We start from the raw sequence: 8,696 nt of genomic DNA on the forward strand, positions 1-8,696 counted from the left end.
TCCTCCTCTGTGTCTTTCCTTCCTTCCTTCCTCTTCAGGAAAAAGGACCTCTGCTTCCCCCTTTTTTCTCTGTGATTATGAAGTTTAACTGCTTAGATTTGATGTGCTGGTTGTTAGTTCCCTCTACATTTCCTGGCTAAGTGTCCAACCTTGAGACATTTATAACATTGGGCTATTTTATATTTACAAATGGAGGCCAAATGAGCTCCTCCATAGCAGAATCTGGCACCCATTTTTGTTGGCTTTGCATTTTGTGTACAGAATCAGTTTGATTGTCCTTGTATTCTAAATGCAAATCTTTTTCACTGCTACTTTCATAGTGGTTGCCAATTCTACTTCTTTGGGCCTGGTCAAGTTCCCTTCTGCCTTTGAATTTTTCATCATTGATACCACAAACAAATCTGTCTCGCAGCATCTTCTCCAAAACATTCCCAAATGAACAATATTCAATTAGCTTTCTATGCTCAGCCACATACACATTCACCTTGCCTCCTCATCCAGTTATGAATGAAAACATTCCACAATAATGCTGGGCTTTGGAGTATAATGCTCAGTTAATATCCTTTGCAGTTCTTCTAAACATTTCTCTCCTGGTTTCTGAGATTGTTAACAAACTCAAGAGGGAGTAGGCTTGACTCCCACAGACAGAGAAATATCGCTGTCTATTTTTCCTCATCTCTAATCTCATTTGTCCAGAAAGTAGTGTCCCAAACTTTCAATACATTGCTGCCAATCCTCATTTTCTGCATTAAACACTTCAATTTTCCTATCAATGCTATTCTCTGTTTTCTCCTCGTTGCCAGTTTTGTATAGGGACCTCCAGATGATATGATAACACACTGTCTACTTACAGCTACTGCAGGCTAAAGAACATGTTGCTTTATTGTTGGAACTACATATTCAAAATGGTGGGGCAAGTTTTGCAAACCCCACCAACTAATGGGAAGTAAGTAAAGTCAAAGGGTGAAACATGACTCCAGTCCATAATACTCTGAGTCACTCAGTTAACCTCTTAATAGCCCCTTTCCTACAGCATCACACTTCAAGTACAAGTTAAGGTGAGAGATTTAGCTGTAAAGCTGAATGTATAGGTTTGAGTCAAACACAATATTTTCACAGTATTTGAGTTTATACTTAGTGTTTTTATGTTTCTATTTAAAAGAAAGGAAATTCCTGATAGCAAGAACAATAATCTATGTTCTGTGGTGAAAAATCTTTAGGAAATTGGAAGCAAGTAGATCATAACACGGGCATTTAGGAGTCTGACAAGCACTGGGTGGGTGACTTTAGAGAGATTTTAATGAGAGTTGCAGGTGCTCGGCACTTTTTAGGATCAAGTTATTTCCCCTATGTTGGCACAGTGACAAAGATGGGTGTTTCTTGTAATACACAACCATTTAATATTTATTTAACTGTATTTAAATAAAAACCTATACAAGACTCTAGGTACCCAAACACACTGTTACTACCACAGTCAGATCTCAGTAGCATTAAGATAATCAATCCAATAGGAACCCAGCCAGCCACCTACAAAAACTCCTTCCCAATCCTTCAATGTAATAAGGGGCCGTTTTCTACATTTGCTTAACAGATGGGTTCTTTGGGTTTGTTGCCCCCCTGCTGCAGAAACAAAGTAACGCCAATGTATTTTGTGTAATTTCATTTTACAAATGGAAACCTCCTCAGGGGCAAATTTGTACATGAGGACTTTGGATCCCAAAGGCAACCCTTACGCAAACAGCCCCAGTCACTTAAATAAGACTAATCACATGTGTAAGGGAGTGACAGAAAGTATGAGCTCCCCTTACACTCCTATGGGCTACTGTCTTGGTTCAAGCACACAGGAGTATGCAGGTATTTCTTGCTGGTTTATTTTGCCTCATCCTAGGCAAGTTGGTGGGGAATGGATAGAGCCTTGGCATTTCTATGCCTAGCAAGCGCAGCTGAGTAGATATAGGCCAGTGACACATTTCTCCTCTCCACTCCACTGCCATTCTGAAGCAAGGAGGAGGAACTGTGATTCAGAAGTGTCTAGGGGTGAAAGTAATTTAAAGGATTTACCGGTAATCCGGAGTCCTGAGCAGGGAGCGTGGCCTCAACCGGAAGAGCGTGGCCTCAACCAGAAGAGGCGGGGCCTTTCAATTCCTAGGGTCCTTTAAATCACCCCCAGAGCTCCCAGCTGCAGAGGCGGCTGGGAGCCCCAGGGCTCAGGGGCAATTTAAAGGGCCCGGGGCTCCCGTCGCTATCACAGCGGAGCTCCAGGCCCTTTCAATCACCATGGGCAGGGCTGGGGGGGAGGACGGCGAGCCCGCCGCTGCTCCACTTTCCCCAGCGGCCAGAGTGCCGGGAGGAGGACAGAGAGCCCGGCCGGGGCTCTCCGCTCTCCCCGGCGGCCAGAGCGCCGGGAGCAGGGCGGAGAGCCTCAGGCAGCCAGAGTGCCGGGAGCAGGGCGGAGAGCCTGGCTGGGGCTCTCCGCTCTCCCCGGCAGCCAGAGTGCCGGGGGGAGGGCGGAGAGCCCCGGCGGCCAGAGTGCCAGGAGCAGGGCGGAGAGCCCAGCCGGGGCTCTCCGCTATCCCCCGCAATCACCGGCGGCCAGAGTGCTGGGGGGAGGGCGGCAAGCCCGCCGCGGCTCTCCGCTCTCCCCGACTGGCCGAAGCACCGGGGGGAGGGCGGCGAGCCCGGCCGGGGCTCTTCACTTTCCCCGGCGGCCAGAGTGCCGGGGGGAGGGCGGAGAGCCCCCAGTGGCCAGACCGCCAGGGGGAGGGCGGCGAGCCCAGTCGCGGCCCCGCTCTCGGGCCGGAGCGTCCCGCCGTGCCGCCCCTTCTCCAGGCACCGCCCCAAGCACATGCTTGGTGGGCTGGTGCCTGGAGCCGGCCCTGACCATGTGAGCCCTGCTGCCACTACCCCAGTGCTCCGACAGCAGGGCTCGGGTGGCGCTATAAAGGGCCTGGGGCTCCCCGCAGGGGCTGGAGCCCTGGGCCTTTTAAATCACTGCTGGAGCCCTGCCACTGCTACCCCAGGGCTCTGGCAGCAGGGCTCAGGAGGCGATTTAAGGGGCCCGGGACTCTGGCCTCTGCAGGGAGCCCCGGCCCTTTAAATCACCAGCCGGTCTGATCCAGCACAGCATACTGGCTCTTGCTGGTATGCTGTGCCGGGCTGTACCGGCTTACTTTCACCTTTGGAAGTTCTCTCAATCACAATGTCTCCTGGGGGCTACTCCTGGGGAAGTGCAGCTTACACACCACCCCTAGCTCAGGGCTGGGCCTAACGTCACAATCTAGCCCTAGAAGAATACATAAATTAAAGCTTCTTGTTTGCTTCTTAAGTTCCCTTTACTGTCACTAGTAAATTGGTTTAATGTATGGTCCCATGAATAAATGTGCAAATAAGTCTCACTGTTTTCATTTCAAATGGATCATTATTAAGGCTTCAAGCTGTCAATGAGACCAGCGTAGGGAAACTTTATTATTAGCATTGAAAGGCTTCTGTGAATGTGTGAGCAGAATGGCTCATACCAGGGGATCAGTAATATGCTCCCAGTTGGCTTTTAATTCAGTTTAGCAAATCTGTAAGTGCTGAATGAAAAAGCAAACTATAGAACCCAGCATATTTGTAAACTACAGCTGGCTGGAACAGTTAATGCCTGGGGGCCACATTTTTAAGTTCAAAGACAAACATTTATTTTTAATAGAGCAAATTATTTGCACAGCCAATTTGTTTTCGTGTACAGCCACATATTCGGACTTTTAACTGAAATGCATCAAAAGCAAATAACTTCCATTGACATTATGCCGTTTCCTAGAGAGTCAAATGCCTCTTAGTAAACATCAGCCCTCTGGGTCTGATCAAGGACACAGAGGTCAAAATTTTTACAAGTTAATATTTTCCAAGCCACACTAAAGACTTCCTATTGCCTACCCAGTGTAAATTGTTTACAGCCTGCTCAGAAAAGGAGCTCCTGTTCCATGCCTCTCGACTGATAAAAAAAAATTCTCCCCAGAAACTTCCTCTGATGAATTCATCCATAATACACTGTATTTTATTGTCTCTGGTCCTGAGTGCATACAGGGATGCTCTCTGGTGAAGAAGTAGACAATAAATAATGGTTTTATAACATAGCACAGAGGACAGACCTGCATATTGGACTTTATTAAGAAGGGATCGCGTGGGGTTTTGTTGTTGTCATTGAAGCTGATCAATGTGGTGAAGGAGACTTTCCTGATGCTGCTCCTAAGCTAACACACCAATGGGCACAACTGTGAGGTGGAGTTTACATGCAATTTCAGATATTTTGCTATGAGCTGGTTTGATTTTGCTTCTTCTAATCAGTGGTTTTGTTTTTGTTTCTGGATTTTTTTTTTCAAAGTAAACTTTTAATAAATGGGAAAAAACTATGCTGCACAATGTGGTACTGAGAACCATGTGTTCGATGGTACAGAAAGATATGTAATGATTCTTATCTTCGTGAGACCATGAAAAAATAGTTCTTTGTCCTCAACCTCATTAAAAAGTTATTTAATAAAGAACTTGAAACCATTATCAATATTTACAAAAGAAATGCTCCAGAGTGGAGTTATGTATTTTGAAATTCACAGAAGGCTCAGTTCGTTGAAGCAACAATATACGTGATAGGAAGTATAGTTGACATTTTCCAAATATAGAAAACAGATGATGGAAGGTTTAATTTCTATGAATTGGAGCAGTAGCTCAGTCTACTAACCTCATGGGAATGTTTTCAGCTCAGCAGGGTGCTCAAAGAACAGAAAATTTCAAGCACTTGTGGAAAATTGGTTGAAACCTACATGATTTTTCTAAATTTAAATATGACTCTGCTGTTAGAGTGAGACTAATTTTGGAACTGAAGAACTTTGGAAGTAAAAAGAATTTCCTGAATTCCACCATGTTGTTTTTTTAAACTCTCTGGATAAATCAGGCCAAGCTATTAAAAATGTATTTGGTGAATAATAAAGCACTTTATTAAACAATAGTTAAGACAGTCGGCTCTTTTATCTTAATGCTTGCTGCTGATGCTATTATAGTTCAGAGATAAGTTGTAGTAAAAAAAGACGATGACATATGGGTACTGCCACAATGCCAAGAGTACAAGGGTAACTTGAACTGCATCTAAAAAGGGCTAATAGAACTAATTTGAGAAAGGGAATGAAAGGGCCAAATTCTAGTCTCCTTTACGTTGGCATGACTCAAGAGTAACTCCACTGAAGCCAATGGATTTATACCCAAGTAAAATCATTGTAAGTGATATCAGAATCAGTCCCAGAGACTTTAAAATCTGAATCAAATAACAACAACTCCGCCTATTTCTCAGGCCTGAGGTATGATCTGTATACAAAAATGTATATTCAGTTTCATATGCATTTATTATAATGGAGTGTGCAAGTTGGGCATCTGTGTATCCACATGAATATTTAAACATCAAACAGCCATTTGTATACACAAATGCCTGACTTGTGAGTGCAATTTTGGTGAGAGCGCATCCAAATGTAGGCATGAAAATGCAAATGTCTTTTTCTGTGCAGATCTTGAGTCTTTCTAAAAAATAACTGGCTATAAAGGGCAGTAGTTTGTTTATATACTTTCTACCATGCTTGCCACATTTTCTGATCACAAGTGTACTTTACCACTTCAGGTTTCTTACAACATTAGAACAGTTCTTTATTGTTTAATAAGCCAAAGGGAGCTATAATGTGGATTTTTTTAATAGCTATCCTGGGCATTTATGTCTACACTCTAGCAGGCTTTAAAATGGTCAGATTAGGAGCACTGCTGGGTTGTGAGAGACAGAAATGGGGTCAGGAGCGGGACATAGCTCCAGGAACCAATAGTGCTACACTGGAGGAGTAAAGCCAATGAAGACACTCATTTTCTCTGAGTACTGTCGTGGGTTGCTAGAGTTACTGACTGGGTAGCACATTCAGTCGGTATTTTGGAGCTGATTTTGAAGCTCTTGGAGGATGAGTTCTAACCCTGAGATTCTCAACTTTTTTCTTTCTGAGCTCCCCCCCCTCCCCACGCTATAAAAACTTCACAGCCCACCTGTGCTACAACAACTGTTTTCCTGCATATAAAAGCCAGGGCCTGCATTGTGGGTAGCAAGCAGGGCAACTGCACAGGGCCCCACACCACAGGGGCCCCTGCAAAGCTAAGCTGCTCAGGCTTCAGCTTTAGCCCTGGGTGGCGGGGCTCAGGGCAGCGTGGCTTTGGCTTTCTGCCCTGGGCCCCAGAGAGTCTAGCAGGACCCCCTGAAACCTGCTCATGGCCCCCCAGGGGGCCTTGGACCCCTGGTTGAGAGCTACTGTTCTAACCCATTCATCTGGAAAATGCCTGCATACTGTGGGGTTGCGGGGGGCATTTAATACATTTGTAACCAAAGTGTTTGCTTTTATTTGATTTTGTATGTGTGAGTTTGGGGGGGGGTTTACATTTTTCACAGGCTTTTTTTTTTGGCTCCAGGAAATAAATCAAATGTGTTGTCTATTCAGAGGAGAGGAGCCATGAAACAGCTTATATGTATTTGAAGGTATCTGTCTATCTAAGACACTTCTATAGCTTCCATTACCAGGACAATGGAGTGCCTCACAACAATTAATGCAATTATCCTCACAACATCCCTTTGAATTAGATAGCAAAAAGGCAGGAAGTCCCCAGTCCTCTGTTGTGCCCAGTCTCTGATAGCTGGTGGCAGTTTGCAGTCCACCCAGCAGAATGCTTCTGCCACGCTCCCTCCCCATCGTCTACACCACTGGGAATCCTCAGGAATGGAGACACAGCCAGTTTCTACTCTCTTTGCACTCTCTGACACTCAGATTTTTGTTCTGATTTTAACCTTAAATCATCTCATCCTTTTTTAAAAAGAAATTGCTATTATTTTAATAGATTTTATGGCATGAAAAAATCCAGCCTCAATATTTTTTAAAATCACATATAAAAGCTCAGAAATGCAAAAATGAAAACCAAAATGTTGGTATTTGGCTTGATTAGCTCTGTGATAACATGCTGCTAGTCTTTGTAATTGTGTTGGGTGGTATGGGAGGAAAGTCAATTAGATTATCTGACTGGGGCTGAACCAGGAAATTTGTCACCACACTCCCAAAACATGAGGAAGGAGGGCCAGGCCAGTGATGCTGAAATCTTCATTCTCCTCCCCTGAAAGTAGCGCAGAGCAGAAGGAATAACTGGGGGCATCTCTGGTTGCCTACCTACTAGGGCCAGGAAAGAAGAGTCATGGGGATCTGCACTTTTCCTCTAAGGCAGAAGTGATTGGAGCAGCACCGTATCTGGGGGAGAGAAGGCACTAGTGTGTGTGGGGGGGGAGGATAGGTGTTACCAAATAAGGGAAGGATCTGTGGGGAAGGAAAGTCAGATGAACTGGGGGGAGAAGGAAGGTCCAAGGGACAGAGCAAACTGTGAGAATGGGGGATACGTTGCTCTAAAACGTGGCAGGCAGGAAGTAAAATGTCTGGAACCAGGTGGGTGGGAGATGAGAGGTTGCTAGCACTAGGCAGGAACTTGCAATCAGAGGGAAAGTGGGTCCTGGAACAGAGCTGGCAGGAAGTGAGAAGGAGACCTGAGGGGTTTCATGGGCTGTGAGGAGGCAAGCAGCACGGGGTGACAATTAACAAAAAGGCAACCACTTAGTGGTGTTAGTTCAGGGCAGTAAGGCATCTAGAGTGATCAAGCAGTGAGAGGAGGCAGCATTGCTTCCTGGTGCATTGGGGGGATGAGGGAGCAAGAGTGGAACCACTTCCAGGGAAGACCCAAGTTGCTGCCTCTGTGTCCATGAAACCTGAATATCAGGTTATAGTATAAACCACCAGATGTAGTGGTTTGTTCTGTCTTACCTAAACACTGCAATTTTCCCTATGCCAGCACATGCCCTACTCACCACCTTCTTTTGATACCTCCTGGCCACTTGCAAAAGTTTGTCTTTTGATGGCACCTAAATTGGAAAGTGTCTCAAAAATAGAAACTTGAACAGTGTAGAAGAATACCCATTTAAACGCATCAATCTTAAACTGGCTGGTGTCTCTATGTGTTTCACATCATCAGTGCTCATTATGCTTACACTAGACAAGGGTTTCTCAACCCGTGGGCGGGACCCAAAATTGGGTCGTCAGAATGTTTTGAAGGGTCACGTGGCAGCTCGTGTGGCTCCTGTCCCATGGGCCTAGCTGGGCTCACCTCCCTGCTCCAGGCACTGCAACCTCTGGGGTCTCAGCACCACTCAGGTTTGGCCCAACTATCATGATGATGGGAGTCTGGGTAGGACAAATTTGAGTGAGTGGCACTGCAACCCCATGAGCCAGGTCACAACTCCACTCACACAAATTTGGTCCAGTCAGAGCAGGCAGGGTCAATCCTGAGCGACACTGCAACCCCAGACAGGGCCAGCTCCAGGCACCCGCGAAGGAAGCGGGTGCTTGGGGTGGCCAATGGAAAGGGGCGGCACGTCCAGGTCTTTGGCGGCAATTTGGTGGCGGGTCCCTCAGTCCCTCTCGCCAAAGTGCCGCCGATTGGCTATATCTTTTTTTTCCCGCTTCGCTGCTTGGGGCAACAAAAAAGCTGGAGCCGGCCCTGACCCCAGAGGTTGCAAAGCTTGGAGGGAAGAGCCAATCCCCGCCAGCCCCACAGCACTGGAGCTGCAGGAACTGCCACTGTGGGCAGGGGCGGCTCTAGGC

This window comes from Chrysemys picta, chromosome 3 (assembly GCF_011386835.1).
Source record: "Chrysemys picta bellii isolate R12L10 chromosome 3, ASM1138683v2, whole genome shotgun sequence".
NCBI classification, from domain to species: Eukaryota; Metazoa; Chordata; order Testudines; family Emydidae; genus Chrysemys; species Chrysemys picta.